The sequence below is a fragment of the Marmota flaviventris genome, chromosome 9 (genome assembly GCF_047511675.1).
Source record: "Marmota flaviventris isolate mMarFla1 chromosome 9, mMarFla1.hap1, whole genome shotgun sequence".
Lineage (NCBI taxonomy): Eukaryota > Metazoa > Chordata > Mammalia > Rodentia > Sciuridae > Marmota > Marmota flaviventris.
Window position 1 is genome coordinate 31,235,309 of NC_092506.1, and position 22,611 is coordinate 31,257,919.

The 22,611-nt window shown below is 45.0% G+C and overlaps 1 protein-coding gene across 5 annotated transcripts in view; it reads left to right on the plus strand.

Annotated features, from left to right (window-relative positions):
• The window catches only part of LOC139706869 (endogenous retrovirus group K member 7 Gag polyprotein-like), a 150,894-nt gene extending 128,673 nt beyond the window's left edge, over nt 1-22,221 (plus strand). For 2 of the 5 annotated variants that reach the window (XR_011708540.1, XR_011708544.1), the window contains 2 exons: nt 5,009-5,268; nt 9,385-9,633. The gene's annotated coding sequence lies outside the window, so the exon portion shown is untranslated. Of the gene's footprint in view, nt 1-5,008; nt 5,269-5,461; nt 5,976-9,384; nt 9,634-22,130 lie in introns of those variants that run through there. The other 3 variants (XR_011708541.1, XR_011708542.1, XR_011708543.1) reach the window with 3 other exon arrangements.
• The last annotated feature ends 390 nt before the right edge of the window (nt 22,222-22,611 follow it).

Below are 22,611 nucleotides of genomic sequence, written 5' to 3' on the forward strand. Positions count from 1 at the left end.
TGGTACACAGAAAAAAAATAATTTTATCTGTGGAAAAATAGATTCACTGAAAAAAATACCGAAAGAAATACAGCATAATGACTATAGTTGTTTGAAAACAGGTGATTTTTTTCTTTTTTGTATTTTTCCAAATATTCAGTTATGTGGTTATATAAGTTTATAGTAAAAATATGAGCAACAAAGCCACTTCCTTCACCAACTGACTCCCTTTTTTTCCAAAGTACCTGCCATGTGTCAGTATGATAAATGCTTGACATGTGTGACCTCATTTAATTCTAAGAGCCCTTACATTTTAGGTTATTAGCACTTCATGAGTAAGAGAAGGAGGAAGCTCAGAGAGGAATAGGAACTTGCTCAAAGACACACAGCAGGAGGTAGAGAAATCTGGCAGTCATCACAGCTGTGGTCTCAATCACTTCCCCAGCCAGCTTCTCCTTGCTACAGAATCGCAGACTCTTTCAAAGGGCAGCAGGTTCAAGGGCAGTTAAAGGGTGGGTCTGCCTAGAGGAAAGTAGGTGATTAGCCTCTGGACCTCTCCAGTCCAGTGACTCTGATACTCAGCTCTGTCTTCCACAAAATAGCTGGGGTGATCTTAGCCCCGATCTTGCTGAGCCCCAGTATATTTTGCTGTCCAATGCAATAAATAGACTCCGCCTCACCGGTTGTTACATTGATTAATGAGATAATATATATCCCCTGTCCTACAAAAAGAGACACTTGTGAATTTATTTCCTTCTACCCAAGGACACAGGAAACTTGAAAAAGTCCCAGCCTTTTCCTGTCACTTGGCCTCTGGTTATTGTCCTGGGTGTAATGGAGTGGAAAACTCTCTACACGGCTCCCTCTGACAGTGAATTTCTAATCTCAGAAAACTTAATGGTTTTTGTCAACCTGATTGTCCAGTGAGAGCGGATTAGGAGAATGACTTCCCTTGTCACTGGAAAGTTGACTTGCTTCACAGCGTTTTTCCCGGTGCCGGTGGGAGGCATGATCGATACAACACAGACCAAAATATTCACCTGTGGTTTCGGGGCTGAGGACAAAGGTTGGGAGTTCCATTTAAACGCCTTCAGCCATTTCCAAGTAGACCCAGGCGTGATGTGCATTAAGCGGTTCAGGCTGGTGACCCGGAGCTCCGCACTCCGAGGGGCAAACCAGAAATCGAGTTGCTCCTGACCAGCGAAGCAGAGGCCCCCAGCTCAGGCTGGATTTGTCTTCTGCACTCCAGTTTTCCCGTCTGCAGAAGGAAGGCCCATTAGTTACTGTCTGCACGGCCAGGGAAGAATGGCCTTGCTGGAGTCTGTATCAGGACTTCCCAGAAACAATGCACGGTGGCCAAAATGGACAGAGACTACTAATGGACGCTCAGTTCCAAAATCCCCCTGGAGGCCACAGGTCGCCTGGAGCATCCCTTGCACCCGGGTGGTCCTCTGCTGCTTGCAGATGGAACCAAGAGACACCTCAGCAGGGAGCATCCCCCAGAATTCAGTCGCATTGCTACTTCTGCCCCTTCCACGGGAGCTCTCCAGGCCTGGACAGCCAAACCAAGTCCTGCTTTATCAGAGGCACTTAAAAATCATTGTCGCTTCCATGGGAAATTCATTCCGATCTTTCAGGCTAGGTCAGGTGGCCAAGCACTTTCCTTTGAGGTCCTCATGCTAATTGAGAATCACACAGCTTTATGTGTCAGAATGCAGACTCCATGAAGGCTTTGTTCATGGCTGAGCCACAACCCTAAAGACATTTGGGGCACATAGTAGATTCTCAGTAAATGTTTGTTGATTACATTAATTAATTACTGTACATAATCACTTGTTTATGACCTGTCTCCCCTATTTGAGTAGAACCCTCATAGGAGAGGGAATTGTGTCTTATTCATCCTTACCATTCAGACCATGGTGCATAGTAGATACTCAACTGAGTAGATACTCAAGATACTCAATACTCATAGTAGATACTCAATTAACACAGAAGGAATAATAAACTGCTTGAGTATTTTTTTTTGGTGTGTGTGTGTGTGCTGAATGAATCTAAAATTAATAATATTGATTCTAATTATTTAAGTAATAAAACCACAATGCAATTATTTTAGACAAAGAGAATACAGTAAAAGACACACCTTTCATTAATAGCATCACTATTTATAGTGGTGTATACATTTATACAACTACTTTCATTATTTTAATGTTTTTCTTTTCAGTTTTTCATTTGGGTATTTTACACCCAATTTTAATTGGGTTATTTTGGGCATGCGTGCTACATACATGCACGTGCGTGCAAACACACACACACACACACACAGAAACACACATCAACAACTGTCCGGGTATCAGGGACTTTATAAATTTAAGAGCAGGAAGGGAGGTCTGGATGAATAATGTCTTCTCATTGTTATAATTAATCGTTGGCCGTACAACAGGATTAATAGTATCATGGGAACTGCTGGTGAGAGGCATTGCTCTCTAAAGTTCACCCCTGGGGTCAAGGCAAATCTGGCTATGGGAAAAAAAAATGTGCAGGTTAGAAATAATCCACAGGAAAAATGCTTTATGTTTTGTGCTCACAAATCAGAGAAACTTGCCATGGTCGCTGCTAAACATAAACCAGTTATATACACTGCTGTGGGCTTGGTGGCTCAGGGTTCATTTCTCATTCTTTTTTATTTGGATCATTATGTTGAAATCACCCTGTTTCTCTCTGTAAGCCCCTAGTGATACAGTGCCAACAAGTGACTTGTGATTATAGAAGTGAGGAAGCCACTGTGTAATTTAAGAAACAAATCAAATCAAAACCCTGTTCTGCTATACTCAAAATACATTTCTAAATGTTTAGAGGGAAATGGGTCTACTCCGGGAGAGGCAGCCTATAACCACAGAAAGCCTCTGAGCTTACAATATGGAGAAGTCATGCAAATTTCTTGTTGATAAATGCGGTAGGCAGGAGGTTGAGTGGACAAACTCCTGGTCTGTGGGTGGGGACTGCTTTCTGGGTTGGCTACAGATGCTGTGTTAAATAGAAGAAAGGAGGGATAGCTTGATCTTGATTTTTTTTTGTCTTTTTTCTTTTCCTAGTTCTGACTTAGAATAGAAAAGAGGAGTCAGGACTGGGCAGGGGCAGTGATCTGACATTAATACAGCTCCCTTGTCTGGGCAGTGGTCTAGTGGGCAGGCAGAGGACCTGGTTAGCACTAGCTCAACGCCCACCTCAGTGTGTGAACCACAGAAACACACATCAACAACTGTCCGGGTATCAGAGACTTTATAAAGTCCCTGGCAATCGTGATGACTTCACAACCCCTTCACAGGTGTTGTGAAGACTGAATAAGATCCCAGCTATAAAAACAACTCAAAAAGCAAGGTTTTTTTAAATATCTTTATTTTTATTTTATGTGGTGCTGAGGATCGAACCCAGGGTCTCATACATGCAAGGCAAGCGCTCTACCACTGGGCTACAACCTCAGCCCATGGAAAAGCAAGTGTTTTAAAATAAGAAGTTAAGATGCCAATGTTGCAAGGGGAAACTATGCTATTGAAAAGCCTGCAGGAAGATTTTATTTTTCTTTCTTTTTTTAAATTGGGAAATTAAACACACTTCTTTTAAAAATGTCTTTAAATTTATTTTTTCCATCATTATGTACAACTATCATGCACCAATAAAAACAGAGAGAAAGACATTTTTTTTTATTGGTGCATATGCAGAATGATGGGCTTCATTGTGGCACATAGAAATATATATATAAAAAAATCAGAATTTCATCAATTTTACTCTCCCTTACCTCAGCCACCCTTCCCTGCCCCCATCTCATCCCCATCTTCTACCCTGATGTTCTCCCTTCTAATTTCATGGCTTCTATTTTTCACCATTTTTTTCTTCTAGTTTCCACATATGAGAAAAGGCAGAATACTTTTCTGAGTCTGAGTTATTACACTCAAAATTATGTTCCTCAGTTCCATCCATTTTCCTGCAAAGGACATAATTTCATTCTTCTTTATGGCTGAATAAAACTCCCTTGTGTGTCTATACCATATTTTCTTTATCCATTCATCTAGTGATGGACACCTAGGCTGGTCCTATAACTTGGCTATTGTGAATTGAGCTGCGATAAACATGGGTATGCATGTATCAATACAGTATGCGGGCTTAATTCTTGTGGGTAAATACTGAGGAGTGGTACAGCGGGGTCATGTGATTGTCAATATTCTAGCCTGAGCAGCCTTACAGGAGACTCTAATAAGTGCTCAGGGCTCTTTTATGCTGGAGGCATAGATAAGAGATAAAGGGCACTGTTTCCTTAGACACACAAAGGAATGCCCCAGTGCAGAGGTACTTGGTAATAGATGAGTTTAATGGGAAAGAGCATCTGTATCTGTTTCTACAACTTTTAACTTTTTCTATAATATTTATGTATCTATAAAACTAAGATGATGTTGGTGTGGTGGTACATACCTGTAATCCCAGTGACTTGAGAGGCTGAGGCAGGAGGATACCAAGTTCAAGGCCAGCCTCTGCAATTTAGCAAGACCCAGTCTCGAAATTTAAACAAACAAAAAATTAAAAAAGACTGGGGATGTAATTTAGTGGCATAGTGCCCCCCCCCCCCAAAGGAAAAAAACAAACTAAGATGATGAAAGAAGATAACTGGTTATAGAAAATTCAAAGAAAGGTAGATTTCTAGTTGTTATTTACAACTGAAACTGCTCAATCTGATAAACAATATATTCCATTTAACAAGCTCCATTTCTTTTTATCTTTTTGGATTTACTTATCCATTCAACCAATCTGTATTGAGTATCTACCTGAATGCACAAAAAGGAAATAATTGGCTTCTGTAGGGTGGGCCTTATCACCCCAATCTAGCTAGCATTCTTCAAGAAAAAAAAAAAAAACGAAAAGGAAATCGCAAGCTCAAAGTGCCAGTCAGATTCAGAAAAGAAACACCATCTGGCATAGAAGAGACTCCTAGTTAATCGCCAAATCCATGTTTTTCTCTTCTTCCTGGGCACACAAGGCGCTGTCCATTCAGCTATGGCCACTATCTGAATTCTCAATCCAATTCTGAATTCACCACCTGAATCCAATGGAATGAGATTGAAAGTCACATGCATCATCTTGAAGTTTGGCCCCCACAATGCTCCCCTTGGGGCTCCTTTCCCCACTCAACTGACTGGAAAGGAGGGGACCCCAACACTGAAGATGGCAGAGCCTCCATCATCTTGGATCTGAGCCACGGTGCAGAAGAAGCCCACCCTGCCAACTGCGGGCAACTCAGTAAGTACCTTTATGGGGACAAGAGGGACGCTTCAATTATGCTGAGTCATTATACATGTTGAGTTTGTTGTTTCACTAGTTATACTAATTTAACTATATATAACAACTAGGTCTTCAATTTTATGCGGGTAGGAAGGAAGAGATGAGGAATAATCACCTACTTAACAGCTGTGACTACTTCTATTTGTCATAGATGAACAAGCTCAAAGGAGCTGGAGTGCTCATTATGCCTGGCCCCGGGGGCTTGCCTTCTCCCAGTAGGATCATATGGACACTTTCTCCATCGGGATTCTTCCAGGCCAAGAGAGAGAGGAAGATGAAAGATACTTTTTGAAAGTAAAGTGTAATTGTTCACCATGTCCTCCAAAATGGTGGTAGTCCCGTGAACTCCTTCGATAGGAGAAGGAAATATTAGAGCAGAATATAAGGATAAAAGACATCAGGAAGACCACGTTTTTCTGTATCCCTGGTCACTGCTCTGCAAACACAGCCTTGCCAGAGTACCCACCGAGAACCTGGACCCATGGTATCATGGCCTCATAGTACCCCAGGAACTTGCTCTCGATTAATGAGTAAATGAGGTCTGGAAATAGACTCTCTTCCACTGCTTAAACCTTCATTGGGATGTTTTTGGTTAAAAGAGTCACAGAAAACTCAAACCAAGCTCATAAAGCTAATAGGGAATTTATCAATATACAACACTGGCTCCAGGGACCTGATCTTCCTCTACTTCTCCTCTCTCTCTCTCTCTCTCTCTCTCTCTCTCTCTCTCTCCTCTCTCTCTCTCTCTCTCTCTCTCTATATATATATATATATATATATATACATATACATATATATATATATATATATATATATATATACATATATATATATATATGACAGCAGAATGCATTACAATTCTTTTTTTTAATTTTTTTTAGAGAGAGAGAGAATTTTTTTTAATATTTATTTTTTAGTTTTCGGTGGACACAACATCTTTGTATGTGGTGCTGAGGATCGAACCCGGGCCGCACGCATGCCAGGCGAGCACGCTACCGCTTGAGCCACATCCCCAGCCCCATTACAATTCTTACTACACATATAGAGCACAATTTTTCATATCTCTGGTTGTACACATAGTATATCCACACCAATTCGTGTCTTCATACCTGTACTTTGGATAACAGTGATCATCACATTCCACCATCATTGATAAACCCATGCCCCCTCCCTTCCCCTCCAACCCTGCCTCTCCTCTTGACTCTGTTCTTTTTCATCCTTCAATCTTAGCACCACTTGGTGACAAGATGTCTGCAGCCACATCAGCTACCTGAGGTGACTGTTCTTCTCTGAACTGATTCCAGGAACCAGGGAGACACAAGGCTGTGATTGGCCAGACATGGTCACATGGCCATCTCTGTGGGATTGTGGGAACACCATCCAGAGAACAGGGACTGAGGGTAGGGGGAAGGGTTGGCTCCCCAGGGACTCTCAAGGACCAGAAAGGGAAGGATGGAGGCAAATCACAGCGAGTACCAGAAGTAAGCAGGTGCTTAGTTCAGGTGATAGCACTGTGCTGTACCTTTTTGGTGCAGAAAACACCTGAGCCAGGTGGAAGCAAGCAGAACTGTGGGCTTCCCAGAGGCCCAGAGAGGCAGCCATGAACTATTTCTCTCTAATGCCACCTACATGGGTAAGACCCATCCATCTCAGGGAAATTCAGAATCCTTCAGTGGTAGGTTTTCCATGAAAAGCATCTTTTAAAAACTTTCAGGTCTCAGGAAAAAGGAAAAAATTTGTTTCTTATTTAGAAAGTAATAAAAATGTCTCTAAAAATAATGATAACAGCTGATATTATTTTGGGCATGGTGGCACACACCTGTAATTCCAGCTACTTGGGAGGTTGAGGCAGGAGGATTACAAGTTTGAGGCCAGTCTGGGCAATTCAGTGAGACCCTGTCTCAAAAGAAAAAATAAAAAAGGGTTGGGTATGTAGCTCGGTGGTAGAATTCACCTGGGTTTAATCTTTTTTTTTTTTTTTTTAACCAGGGATTGAACCCAGTGGTGCTTAACCAGTCAGCCACATCCCCTGATCTTTTTAATATTTTATTTATACACAAGGTCTTGCTGAGTTACTTAGGGTCTCGCTGAATTGCTGAGGTTGGCTTTGGACTTGTAATCCTCCTGCCTCAGCTTCTGGAGCTGCTGGGATTACAGGCATGCACCACCAGAAGTGGGTTCAATCTTAACCTCCCCATTATAGTGCTCCTAAAACTTTAGGAGCAGAAGTTTATGTCATATAAAGGGTTTTAACAGCCAAGACATCCCAGATGGAAAATCCCAAACCAAAGCAGAGGCACCTCCTGGAGTTGGCAACTGGTTTCAGGCCGGTCTTAACCTAAAGATTAGTTTTAACCAATGTCACAAACTGGGACAGAGTCAGTCCAGGAACATAGGGGCTCAGAATCAGGATGCCAAGGTTAGAATAACTAATGTAGGAGGCCTGAAACTGGGCAGGGCAGGACTGGAGAGAAAGGTGATCTCTCTGGGTCAACCTGGCTCTTTAAATGTGGGCCTTTCCCTTTTTAAGTTCAGGTGTTGGTTCCCGATTCTGACCTTTTGAGCTTACTCTAGAATCTGGACCTCACAGCCTTTAATAAAGAAGTCACTTGCTGTTGGGAGGGGGCCTCTGACGTGGTCAGCTGGAGCTCGGAAACCACATCAAAATATTTTCTGGGCTGAGTACCCCCAGCGGGGCCATGCAATGCCTGAGAGATTTAAGGCCTGTGAGGAGGTGAGAGAAAATGGGAAATAAGAAAATGAGAATTTGAAGAGGAAGGAGGACAAGGGCAGAAAAAGAGACAGACCAGGCAACCATGGTGGGAGGTCAGAGGCCTGCCCTTTGACAGCCACTGCTGTGGCCCATCAGTACTGCCCCCAGAACCCTGTGCGGCAGGGGTACAGGTGGACAGGCTGTGCTCAATAACTGAGGCTTTGCTTTCCCCCAGTTTTCCCCACTCATTTTAATGAGTTTTGAGTGCAAAATATTTCTCCCCAGGCAGGAAGAGCTTTGTAACAAGACATCTAGCGTTAGTTACGACATTCGAGCTAAAAGCTCCTTGTGGGAAGGAAAAAGACTTTTTTTTTAATGTCATCATAAAAAAGACAAACTCTCCTAGCCCTACTGTGGAAATGGTGCCTCTGTGGACAGAGATGAGCATGTGATCTGAAACCCAGGTAAAGGGGGAATCTGGGGAAATGTGTCCCCAGCCAGAGAGGCAAAGGGGCCTTTCTGCAGTGCAGTTATAAGAAGTGAAGGGCCACCAGCTGGAGGTGAAGTCTGCAGAAGCCTCCCAGGGACACGCCCTCTCTCCAGCCTTGACCTACCCCTGGGAGTCTGCCCATGTGCCCAAGGGACAGCTGCTCAGAACCCACTGCCTAACTGTGCACCTTGTCCTGCCCAGAGTAAGCAAACAGGGCCATGGCACCATCCCTACTGTCCACTCCCTCAAGGGAGAGGCAATCAGCATCTGGGCTCCAGAGTCACAAGGATCTCTGTCCAAGTCACTCTGCCATATACTAGCTCAGCCACAGCAGTTGACTGCCCATCCCTGGACTTCTGTTGGAGAAAACAGCACCCACCTAGCAGGACTCAGAAGGGCACCAGGCACACTGTATCCAAGGCATTATAATGAAAAATATTAAATGATTAAAAATTAAATTATTAGAAGCAATTAATAGAATTGAAATACTGTTACACAAGGGCCCTGCTCAATGACGGTATTGAGAGATGCAGAGATGCAGTTTTCTTACACAGGTCCTAGAGATATAGAGATGAGCAAAACAGCTCCCTGCTCTCTCACACCTGAGCAGGAGAGGCAAGGCAGCAATACCCGGCTCAAATTGGTGCTAAAAGTGGTATGACAGGTCAATGTGCATCTCTGAGGACTCTTGAAGCAAACGGTGTCCCCCTAGAGAATGTAGGGGGTTGTTGTTTGATTTAGACCTGGGAGGGTGAGCAGGATTTGATTGGATGGGCAGTCTTTAGTAGGGGAAGGATGCTTAAATAATTTGAAAGATTTTTAAATTATTTGCCAATACTTAAAGACTAAAAGAATTTGCTTTGAAATCCAGATTAGCTGTTATTTCTGAGCCTGTGAATCCGAATGGCAGCAAGAGGCTGAATGGAGGAAGCACTTGATCCCACCACAAAGAGGGTTAAAAGCTAGGAGTGAGGGATGTGGACCATTCCAGAAGCTGATAATCCAGAGCAGGACCACAAGGTAATATCAGCTGCTTTTTAAAATGCCTGGTTCATAATTCATTATTGCTTATTATAAGGACTTGGAGTTCCAATCTGTAGAAGTTTAAATAAAACATAGATCTTAGGAGTCAACATAATGGAGCCAATTCATTTTACAGACGAGCAACACGGGTCAGCCCTAAACCACACAAGCCAGCAGATAACAATAGTCTGGCAGAGATAGTAACCAGGCCGGAGTTCACTGTTCCCTGGCTCCTGGTCTTGGGGGGGGGGGGGGCTCCAGACCCCACATCACATCCTCCCCCTCCTCCCATGGGTTTGGAGAAAAAATCCCCAGGAATGCTTCGTGGAAACTCACATGTATCAAGGACAATTATTTCTTCCCCAAAAGCACTGATGTCCAACCGGACACATAACAGGTAGTCGAAAAATGTGTTGAAAAAATGAATGAACTTGTTAGTGAATTAGTGATGACCTTAGAATTGGGTGCTGTTGCCCAAAACCACAGCAACTGAACCTGACCCTCAGGGGCACCATCTTCTGAAGCCACTAGTGTCATCATCTTTGTTCACAGTCCAACAGCCAGCCCCGATGCCCGGGCCTTGCTGTTCCCTGGACATTTCAGTGAAAAGCCTTTGATTCAATTTTCACTCCCTCTTATTATAGCTACTTGCTCTAGGACTCCACGGGGGCCCCAGAGCTGTTCTCAGAAACATTTCTGCCCTCCCTCTGTTCTTACTTGTTGTCCTCAAATGAGACAAATGCCCCCTTCAACTTTGCTTTTCCTTAGGACAAGTTGTCCTCTGAAAAGTCCCTCGATCCTGCAGTAATTAGTTGCTGGGGTGTAGAGGGTGCCCTGCGGGCATCTAGCGTAGTTCAGACTTGTCTAGACCCAGCTAAAGCTACCTAGTCTGTCAATAAAGATGGAAACACACTGGAAAGAAAAGGAGGCAAGCTCTTGCCTGCTGTCTGGAAGTGCAGCATGGGGTCCTTGCTTAACACCGCTGGGCTCTATTTAATAGGAGGACATCACGGGGCACAGTCACTATCCTGAAATCGGCTCAGCCACTTCGAGAGCCAACAGTTAATTCTTCTCTCCATGAATGTCCACAAGCTGGGAGTCCAGTGGCAACTTTTTTTAGTATTTGAAAATTAGTTTTTGAACCCAGGAGTTCAAGACTAGCTTGGGCGGCATAGTGAGACCAGCATAGCAAATAAATAAAAATTAAAAAGAAATTAGTCTCAGAACACTTGGGACAGAGGGACAGTACCTCACAGCTGACGACATATGAGAAATTATACTAATTATATATATTGTATTAGCTTACTAAATTCTCTTAGCAGAGAGTTTAACCATCTCCATTTATTGATATATAAAAAAAAGTAGAGATAGAGAGAGTAAGTGGCTGAGATGGAATTCAAATCCAGGTTTTTCTGATTACAAAGCAAGAGTCCTTCTCTGGGTATCACCTCTTCCAGAGAAAATTGCTTTTTCTTCCAAGCACCCCAGATTGTACCGAGCCAGCTAGCCTTTGCTGAGATACGAATCCTGGGATGCCACAACACAATTTTCCCACAGGAGTCTGCCATTCTGCTTGCTGCATATTGCAGTTAACCTGGAAACACAGGAGAGGAAAATGCTCCGGACCCCAATTAATAGTTAGCCCACAGCAAATGCCACGGATCACCCCGCCCAAGTCTTAGCTTGAAACTTCTGCAGGATCTTTCTCTCAAGATAGCCTCAAAAAGGTCTCTCAGCTTTCTGGTTGTTAAAACAACAACTACAGTAGCAGGAATTGAGACCTCAAGATCTGGGGGGTAAAAATGAGGAAGGAAATGGCATGTTGAAATGACTATTTTTCCCCATCTGGTCCTGTTCTTTCTAGTTAAAGCCCAAGATCTCAAGTAGTTATAGTGCAATAATTCGATCGATTAAATGCTGAAAGTTTTCTATTGATTTCAAGGCTATTCAAAGCTCTACCTACTTTGGAGTCTGGGGTGCGATCGAATTCCTCGGAGGTTTCTGTTTCTATCTCTGCCAGGCTGGTTTGACGCAGATAACCTCTCTGGAGGCCTCTCTGAAGCCACTGTATAAACTGCCCTAGGTCCAGCAATAAAGAAAGTGTGTCATTACAGTTGTCGGCCTTCAGAGGATCTGATCTTCATGTTCTCCTCTCCTTTTTGTCCCTTTTTGATGCCATTAAATTTGTGGCCACTCTTGGTTTTGCTCCCTTTTCCCCCCCCACCTTTTTCTACTTCAGATCAAAGAACTTGTTCGTTTCCTTGCTTCTGCCTTTACTTCCTCGGGGGCAAAACTAGGTTAGCTCCCTCCCTACCACCTTTGCCAGGAACTCAGGATACCCCTTAACCAGCCGGAGCTCCACCTCCGAGAGCCACCCATGATTTCAGAGTCACTAGTAGTAGGAGGAGAAATGGTAGTGTTGGAGGGAATCTAGCAGTCAGACCCTCAAACCCTCTTGCTCAGCATCCTCAATTTCTATTTCTTTGCATTATCTTTCATCCATTACCACTAGGCTTCCCCCCCCACCCAAGGTTTGCGCAGGGTGAGCAGGGTGGTGCCTTTCCTGTCTTGCCTGAATGACTAACCTGTAAGCCCATCCAATGCACGTTCATGACACGGACCCCGAGAAAGAGAAAGCAAGTGAGTGGATCTGCAAAGACTGTTGTTACCCGGTTTCCCTTCAGCCCCAGAAATAGAAAGCCAGACTTCCGACTTGCAGAGCCCCCGTGCAAACCACCAGACCACACTGCCAGATAAGAGAATGTTGGATTGTGTCATACTTCCTTCACAGCTCTAGTTTCTGAAAATGGCCCTGAATGTTAGCGAGCCTCACCATGACCTGAGGATGCAGAAGGGATGGAAGTGGGAGGACAAAGGGGTCAGCTCTGTCTCTTTTCTGATGTAAGTTTATTTTTAGCTACAGAAGTCAAGGAAAGGAAAGTTGGTGAAAGATCACTTCTGAGATAACGTTCTTATTTACTTATACAAGAAAAAGAAATATGTAATATTTCTCCGAAAGCACTGGGAAAGGAGATCCCCTGGCTAACAATGTGTCTTTGTCCTTTCCAAGTTCTGTACGTTCATTGATCAGGTACCTACTGCGTGCCAGGTGCTACGTTTGTGCTGCAGATTTAAAGAGGAATAAGGTACCTCCTTGGAGAAGGAGGAATCTGGACTAGAGATTCCAACTCTCGTGCTCAATGCCATCACCACCATGGAAATAATTTTGCTCAACTCTCTCAGCGCAGTCTCAGCGGTCGCCTCTCTTGTCAGCCGCTGCAGGAAGAGTGATGGCCCAGGGGTTGACAGGCTCCTAATTGGAAAGTAGGAGGTGCCATCAGAGATCGACTATAAAAGTTATCTTTGGATCCGAGTGAGCACCTAATGCTTGGAAGAGACTTGGGGGTGAGGCTGGGTGAGCTGTCACCCTAGGATAGGACCTGGCCCAGCAGTCAGACAATGTAAGCAAGGGAGGAAGCTAAGGCCCATCATTTCGGAGAATGGCAAGGAGCACATGCAAACTGGGATTTCAGGACCCAGAGAGTTCACAGTGCAGGGCAGGGGGATTTGGGGGGCACATAAGGAAAGGAATGTCTGCAGCAGCCACAGAGTCTAGGATCAAGGAGGCAGACCCCAGAGAACAGCTGATAAGAGTTTTGTGATGAAGGCAAAAAAATAAATAAATAAATAAATAAAAAGCAAGCCTGGAGTCTCCTTTTATTCAGCTAATAAAGAAGCAACTACTTATAAGTGACTTCTTGCACTGCTTCCAGCCCTAAGGGTGTCAAAAGAAGTGTCAAGGTAAAAGAATTTAATATCTACTTAAGAGATGATCAAATCCATAAACTGAAATTATTACTGGGTAAGACAATGTGGCATGTATTACATAACATAGCCCTTGTGCAAACTCTCCTGCTGTTATCTTGTTTAAGCCACTTGACAACCTTGCAAAGTGGGTATCGTTGTCCCTATTTTACAAGTGAGGGTGCTGAGGTTTCCAGAGACTGTGTATCTCATCTAAGTTTGTCGCGCTAGTAAGGGGCTGAACCAAGATTCCAATCTAGGCCTGTGTGAGTGTCTGAACTTTCTGGTAAGAGCCTGTGGCTCCTCTCTACCGAAATAGAGTGGTACATTGAGCAAGAGGGAAAAGTAAACATTGGCTGGGGGTGCAGGGAAGATGTCCAGAGGAGGGACAGGGAGCAACATGGGAGCAGAGTCAAAGATGGTTTCCTGAGAACTGCAGGATGCCCTGGAGCCCATTCAGAGCTGAGGATCATGAGTGTCCTTCACGCTCTGAGCCAGAGAAGGAAGAACTGAGTTAGATTTGGGCCATGCGGAGCTTGCCGTCTGGCACAGCAGCGGATCTCCCCAATGGCTTAGGGATTCCCGCACAGCATGCTTCGGGCACAAGAAAGCCCAGTGCAAGCTTATCCGATGGACAAGCTCACCCCCCACCCCATAGGCCAGCCCTCCAAACTCTGGGTCTGCAACACCCTCAAAGAACAGCACCTGACCTCAAGAAATGAGAACGAAATGCCCCTCCCCAGGGCTGTAGAGTGGACCTTCCTGTCCACAGGTGCCTGCGGGGGTCCTGGCAAAGAGAAGAGGTGGCTCTGGCACCAGGTGCTGAGGTGCCAGTGCCTCCCGAGAAGGAACAGGTGCAAAGCAGGGCAATTAGCCCAGAAGGTGTCCGTGGGGGCAGACAGCCTCCATCTGATGGCAGACCCACCGGGCTTGCATCCTCTGCTGGGGAGCAGGCTTCATGCATTCTCTAGCTCATGGGGGATTGCAAGGGAGCACGTTTCTTCTTCAAGGAGCCAGAAGAAGTGGTAATTAAAATTGCCTTTAAAAATAAAAAGATTCTGAAGAGGGCACAAGCCTTTAAGCCTTCCCCATGGTGTTCTGGATGCTCCGGCTTCTCTCGTAGAGGGAGGAAGAGCACAGGCTGAGATCGGAGAGGCCCACCGAGTGTCGGGTGCTCGCTGTGCTAGCTGGCAGTTGCTAATGTCTTTAGGAACTGCTAATTTACCCATCTAATTTGTTCCTCCATACCAACCACAAAGGGAGACCACTCAATTATTTGGATCCAAAAGAGAAGCTGGTATTTACCATGATCTCCCTAGAAACAGTGTCTGTGTGTGTGTGTGTGTGTGTATGTGTACACACACACTGTGAGGGAGGTTCAGCCAGGGGCTGGGGTTGTGGCTCAGTGGTAGAGTGCTTGCCTAGCATGTGTGAGGCACTGGGTTTGAGTCTCAGCACTGCATATAAATAAATAAATAAATAAAGGTCCATTGACAACTAAAAAATATTAAAAAAAAAAAAAAAAGTGCAGCCACTCCAGAGGACCAGTGGAGGGGAACACATATTTGGGAGCTGTACCTTGTGCCAGGCACGGTGCTAGGTTTGACATATCTTGCTGACATCTTATAATTCCCATTTGAAAAAGATATCATACTTCCATATTTCTCCATATTTCAGGTTTTTGCTCTGATGTTTCTGCTTAGACAAACTTGTCCGCCTTAGGCATCACCTGGAAAGTTGAATTTTCAATGAAGCCTTCCTGATTTTATCTGGTTAAATGAGTGAAGCTCTCTTTTGTGCTCCTGGAAAACCATTTTGGATTTCAGGGAGACGGCAGCTTCTGTTTCCTAATCTGTGACATAGTGTAGAGCTACCCATAGCCCTTGTGAGGAATAAATGAAAGAAATCATGCAAGGGCCTGAACAGTGGCTGGCCCTTTGTCCTTGCTAGTTATCTTGTTGTGAAGAATGGGAATAATAATAATAATAATAATAATAATATCACTTATTGTAATGATTTGCCCCTAGGTTGTAAATTCCTTGCATTAGGGACGGTATCTACTTTATCCATCATCGTTTTATACCCAGAGCCTGGGAGTGTTTGGCACAAGATGAGCGCTCATTTCCTAGCTGGCAAATGAAGGAATAAATGAAAGTTCAGCCAAGCATCACTTAGACAGGGATAGTTTCTGATAAATGCCATCCTCAGGTGGTTCCGTCATTGTGTGGACATCACTGTGTGGACATCACTGTGTGGACAGCACTTACCCAAGCCTGTGGTGCAGCCTGCTACACACGTGGGCCAGCGGTAGCCTGTCACAAACCTGTGCAGCACGTCACTGTACTGAATTCTGTAGGCGACTGTATTGCAATGGGAAGTGTTTGTGTATCTAAACACAGGAAACTTAGAGTAAGAATATGGCGTCAAAGATAAAAAAAATGATGCCATCATACAGGGCACTTGCTGTGAGGGACGCCTGCTGGGCTGGAAGTTGCCCTGGGCGAGTCAGTGAGTGAGTGGTAAGTGAGCAGGAAGGCCCAGGCCTCGACTGCACTGCTGTAGATGTTATTTTATTTTTTTTAAGTTGACACAATACTTTTATTCTACTCACTTATTTTTATGTGGTGCTGAGGATCGAACCCAGGGCCTTGCACTTGCTAGGCGAGCACTCAACCAATGAGCCACAACCCCAGCCCCTGTAGATGTTATTAACACTGTACGTACACTTAGGCTATGATTTTACTTAAATATTTCTTTCTTATATAACGTAACCGTAATTTACTGTAATATTTTTACATTATAAATTTGAAAAATTTTAAACTTTTGGACTCATTAGTAATAAAACAGCTTAAAATGTGAACACATTGCAGGCTATAAGAATTTTTCACTTCTGTTATGATCTTATGGGACCCCGGTTGTACATGTGGTCCATTGTTGACTGAAACATCGTGAGGTGGCACATGATTATATTTGTCTGCACCTCACTTTGGTGAGCTCCTGAGTATAGTCCGTTATCTGACCTACTTCTCTATCTCTCATGTCCCTACTTTGGCACAATACACCTGTTCTGTTGAATAAATGCAGAAAGTTCAATGCTTTACCCTGCCAGTGCCTGGCCTGCAGGGTCTGGCTCTGAGCCCGTCTCCTGGCTGGCAGTGTTTAGCTGCTGCACCATGAATTCATGAGTGTGTCTTTGACACTTCACCATCTAAGCATAAGATGTCATGGTCCTCAAGGGTGGGGGCCAATCTTATTTATTCTTAAATCCTTAGTGTCCAGTATAGCACCTGGCACACAGGAAGTGCTCAAATGGCTATCCCTGGACTCTGATGTTCAGCCAGAATCAGAGGAGCAGAGTCCCTTGTGAATTTGTCATCTGTCCTCTATCATCATCCAAACCCATCCAATTTTTCCCATTTATGTTGATTAACCACCTCTTGTCTCATTTACAAAAGTCTGAAGTTCTTTGAGAGTACTCTGCCATAATGGATAAGAGTTCAGACTCAGTGGCCAGAATTTCTGAGCTTGAACTTGGCTTTGGCAACCACAAGCTGTCCTGCCTGGTTTTCCCCTTCCATCATATCAGGATGACAACTCTTGCTTTAGTTATTCATTCAGCAAGCATTTTTTTTTTTTTTGGTATGTAATAAGTGGCAGGAACCATTCCAGAAACAGGGGACACATAGATGTCAACAAGGTACACATTGATCTTGCCTGAATAGAGCTCACAAGCTAGAGAGAGGTAGACAGATGGAATGAATAAGCAAATAAACATATGGTATGTCAGAAGGCGATATGCACGAGGGAGAAAAGTAACACGGGCAGATACAGTGAGGGGTCAGGGAACAGGTACCAGAGTTGTGAGCATCTTATTCAGGTGACGAAGGAAGACCTTTCCAACAAGAGCAACTGGCATCTGGGGAAGAATGTTCCAGAGAGAAGGAAAAAAGCAAAGACCCTAAAGATAGTTTGAAGGATGACCAGTGGGTCTATGTGGCTGAAACAGAAGGACATAATGTAGGAGAAGGGGACACAGAAAGGGTCAGGGTCAGACATGTAGGGCCTGTGGAACTTCAGCTTTTGCTCTGGCTGGAAGGAAGTTTTGGAGTTTCACGCAGGAGTGTGAGATGCTGTGACATGGGTTATAAAGAAGCCTCCTGGCATTGGCATGGAGAATGGTCTGTGCAGCTGGCACATATGCAGAAGGCTGGTCATTTGTACCTCCCAGGGTTAGTGTGAGGAACAAATGAGACGATGCATTAATGTGCTTGGAAAAGCCTGGCAGAGAGTAAGTGCTCAACCCAGGAGCTGTGGGGCTGTGCTGGCTGCACCGGCCTTGTTTCCCGAGGGCAAGGCTTGGTTGGTCATGCAGGGTCCCCCCTGCCCTTGCCCACTCAGTCACCCCCTCTGCCCCACACCTCCCTCTCCAGCCTTTGACTAATGTTGAAGCTCCTGCGTGGTAGCACCGCCTCCTGCTGCTCCCCACTCTGGTCCAACTCAAGTGCAATGCCACTTACATCCTTCCTGGTCCCAAAGTCTTCTCTGGACTAATGGCTCATTAAATTCACACCCCTGGAGGCAGCCTTCAAGGTCTCCCACAAGACCCTGCTACCTTCCCTTCCCACCTATTTCTACTCCTACCCCAGGCATATTGCATATCCATGGAGAAACAGAGCTGGACACAATATGTCACTCCCAGTAGAATGACAGCGGAAACTGCCTGCACTCATGATAGCAAATTGATGTGATGAGCCTTTGCCCCAGATTCCCTGGGCCACCTTGTGTATCCTAGCCAGGGTGGACGCATACACCTGCCCATTACGGGGTCAGTTCTCTCATCAAGTTACTGTAGAAGCCAGACTCCAAATGACGGGTTCCCGTATCTGACTGCCTGCTCCCAGTTCAAGTTCCTCTGCTCCTCCATTCCTCTACTTTCTTTTCTCTTCTTTTTTTTTTTTCCTTTTGGTACCAGGAATTGAACCCAGCGATGCTTAACCACCGAGCCCTTTTTATATTTAATTTTGAGACAGGGCCTTGCTAAGTTGCTTAGGATCTTGCTAAATTGCTTGAGTCTGGCTTTGAAGTCGTGATCCTCCTGCTTCAGCCTCCCAAGCCACTAGGATTACAGGCGTGCACCACGGTGCCTGGCCCTCTAACCTTTCAAAACATGAGCTCCATTCGCAAAGGATTAGTGCCAGACTAAGGGGAGAAAATTATGAAAACCCTGCTGGCTGTAGAGAGAAGAGCAAAATGCTTGACAGTCCGCTTCTACCAGTCTGGAAAGCAGGGACTACTGTCTCCTAAAACACCCATCAGTTATGGATTTCAGGCTGGCTAACCCAGCGACCATCCCACAGGGGACAGAAGTATTAGCTTCTGGCCTGACACCCACCACCATGTGGACCTTGGAGAAGACGAAAGAGAGCCTGGTCGCCAACAGCAATATTCTAAAATAGCACGTTTGAGGCTATCTATTCCTACCACAGATGCCAAAATGTGGACAGCCACTCACAGCTGTGGGATGCAGATGTCCCTTGTCATTGTAAATGGGCAGCCCTAAATGCCATTATGGAACCCTTAAACCTAAAAATGTGATTTAGGAGTCTCCTGGTTAACACTACCTGGCTAAGCCTGATGCAGCTGATGGCCTGGATCTGGGACAGTTTCCCTACTCCATGCCAGGACACCTGGGCAATATGGCACTCATGGTGTCATCCCTCTCAGTTTGGAATATACGACTCTTCGTTGGTATATATTCAGACCAGCAGTATTACATGATCCTGAGCAGCCATCAGGGCAAACAAAAGGGGTGTGGCCTGCACTTCTAGATCCTTCCAGGTTGCCCAGCTATCTTTACCCCAGTTATGATGCCTGGCCGACGGCCCATGCAGAGCTAAATGTGCTCCAAGCACCCTTCCTCCTTTGCACATCTTGTGACAGCCTTCCCCATGTCAGCCTATGCCTTCATGGCCTGCATCTGACTTGAGAGTTATGCTGGCTCAGGGAGTCATCCAGCCATTGCAGGTAATGACCACAGCCCAGCCCATCACACCCCGAAGAATACCACTCACCATGGTGCCTCCTGCCAGAGCACAAACATCCTTCCTAGGAGACCCTTGACTCAGCATATGTCACATATCTGAGAAACCACCAAAGTGATAAATCTCTCCTCCCCCCACCGCTCCTTTGGGCATAGTAAACCTCTTTCCCATTGTGGCTGAAACTTCCCCTCCTGGGCTTTCCAAAGCAAGCCTGCTGCTTAAGGTCGTCACCAGGCTCATTTGTATGTGCACCTGGCTAAGGCCACATTCCAGGAGCTGGATTTCACGCAACATTGGGCTTGCTGTCTTCCCCCATGAACAGGCTACTCTCTCTGTGCACCATAAACCCAGCAACCAATGTTACTGGTCTAGGCCTTGCTGTCTCCTATGCTGTGCCAGGCTGAAAGGACATTGATTGATGTCATCAAATCTGGACCCCGCACAAAGGGGGAGAAAAGAAAAGAGAAAGAACCTCAGACTCAGTCTCAGAATTATCCGTCACTACCCCTGTACCGTACCTCGAACTCCTAACCCCACACCCACACCCTTACTTGGGCTGTTTTCTGCCAAACGTACCTCTCTCTGCTGGTTTGGTTAAGAGAGCCAGTTTAGAAGTCACTGACTGTTCATCCCTCCTTAGTCTGACAGCTTGGTGAACCAAAGCAAGTTTTTTAGCCTGTGTGTGGCTCAGTTTTTCCTCAACCACAGAACGAGAGTCACGATACTTACTTTATTGGGGTTGGTAAGGACCAAAGGAAACACTGTGCAAAGATCATAGTATGAGCCTGATACGAGGCGCTCCCAGGTGTGTACTCACTGAGGGGCAGGTCCATGGCCACCTCCTCCAGATGGCCTTCCAGGCCCGCTCCCACTCCAAGGGCCCCTCACCCCACTCAGCATCTCACTGTGCAGGTGCATTTGTTCTCTGTGATGTGTGCGTTCATTTTGACTTCCTAAGTAAGAGAGAAAGGTCCTTGAAGGAAAGGGCCGCATTTGCCCTGCTCTCCTTCTGACTCACCATGTCATCATGAGCTGAACTTTTTTTTTTTTTTGGGCGGGGGGGTACTAGGGATTGAATCCAGGGCCACAACCACTGAGCCTCATCCTCAGACCTTTTTATATTTTATTTAGAGACAGGGTCTCACTAAATTGCTTAGGGCCTTGCTAAGTTGCTGAGGCTGGCTTTGAACTCACAATCCTGCCTCAGCCTCCTGAGCTGCTGGGATTACAGATGTGTGCCACTGTGTCTGGCTTGAACTTAACTTTCTTAGGATTGAGTTTCTTTCTCTAGGATGGAAAATACCTTTCCTAAGTGCCAACACGGGCCTCTGCACAGCCTCAGGAGACACATGGGTATTCTACCTGATCCTCTTTCCCCCAGAGCCTGGGTCCACACTCATAATTCTTCACACGGTGCTTTGGACAGTCTACTAATTTATTCAATGACTGAATATTTTGTACTTACTAAGCACTACCCTGTGTTCGATGTCCAGGAGATAAAACTTTGGATGTCTTTTCTCTGTAATAATAGAGCTTATTCCTTAGTGGAGAAGAAGGACAACATGCAAACACATAAATAAGAAAATATAAAATATGGGAAAAAGAAAACATTAGATAGAGAGAAGTATAGCAATGAAGATAAAATAGTAGTGTGTTTGTACCTGGGGTCGAGGGAGGCTGCTTTAGACTGGAAAAGGCCTTCTGATGTCCCTGAAAGTTTCCATCTGGTAGACTTGGGCCTAAGAATATGTACTGTTAACATGCGAATGTAGGAAATTCAGGGGACATTGGCATAGTGAAGAGGGTGAAGGTATAGAGTCAGAAGACTGAGGTTTAAATTTGATCTCCTGTGTGCAGCTGGAGGTCCCTGGACATGTTGTTAAACTTCTCCCTCAGTTTCTGTTATCTGTAAAGTTGGAATTAATACTATCACCAATCTCAGGAGCTCGTTATCAGGATTAAATAAGACAAAACATTAAAAATTGTCCAGCACATAATAAGTGCTCAATAAAAGGTAGCTATTATTTGCAACCACAGGCATATCTACTTATAACTGATATCTTTTGTCTGATCTACTCAAAACGCAAATCCAACAAATGCCACTCATTAGGTGATGTGGTCTCTGTATTGAATTTTACCTCAGGAAGACCTCCTTCCTCTTGAAAATAAATTCTCAAAAAAAGCAAGAATGCCAGAATTTAATGAGTAGGTGCCCTGGGATTCTTGAGTTTAGGCAGACTTAAGATCTGAAAGGCTTTGGTCTAATTTCCTCTCCTATCAAACGGAAAGCTAGCTGCTCTCTCCAACTTTTGGAGAGATCAATGAGGCTCAAAGGGATGTCAGAGACAAACAGAACTGTCCTCAGGCCAGCGGAGATCCAACTGAAAGGCCACATAGTAGCGATAAGGACAACTCCTGACAGGCCACCCCAACACGTTTGGAGAAGGGGCCACTCCTTCACATTTATAAGCTGGGCTGGTACATGAAGAAGAACAAGAAGTGGGTGGGGGGAAGCTGGGCAGGAAGCAGCCCCTTCAACCAGCAAGAAAACCGTTAGAATCCATCCCTTTGCCTGGTGCCAAAGCTCCGCCTGCCCCACCCAGTGCTGTATCAAGGACACTGTCCCCTATCAGAAAGCCCTGAGGGCATTTTCCCCTAGTTTATCAAGGACCTGTGGAAACATTCCCCCAACTGAAGATAAGGAGTCTTTTTTTTTTTTTTCTTTTTTTCTCTTTCTCCTTTCTCCTAGTTACCTAAACCAGAGGGTTCCTATCATTTTCTGAAAAGAAGATTTTTTTTTTCAACCTGGATTTTGAAGTCACAGGTGGAGAGGCAGGCAGGTAAGATGGATTTAATTGTTTAACTCATTCATTCATTTATTCAATATTTCTCGTGTGCCTCATACTGAGCTACAGTTTCAATTCTGAGCAGAAGGTGCTAGCAGTTGTTGGTGGAGCCAGGAAAAATCTAGCAATTATGAAATGCAGAATTATAAAATGTGACTTGAACTTGGAGCAGGATCTGTAACAGTGGGTCCTGACCTAGTCATGGGGGCACCATGGGGAGGACATCACAAGGAAATAATGCTCGATCGCAGGGAGAGCGTGGACGTCAATCTGCTAGACTCATGCCCTCCAAGTGGGTGTTTTTAGGGCTAAAAAGATGCCTCTTAGGGTCTGGAAGACTTGCTGCCATTCCATGCCAGTCCTGTTTCCAATATCAAATCACGA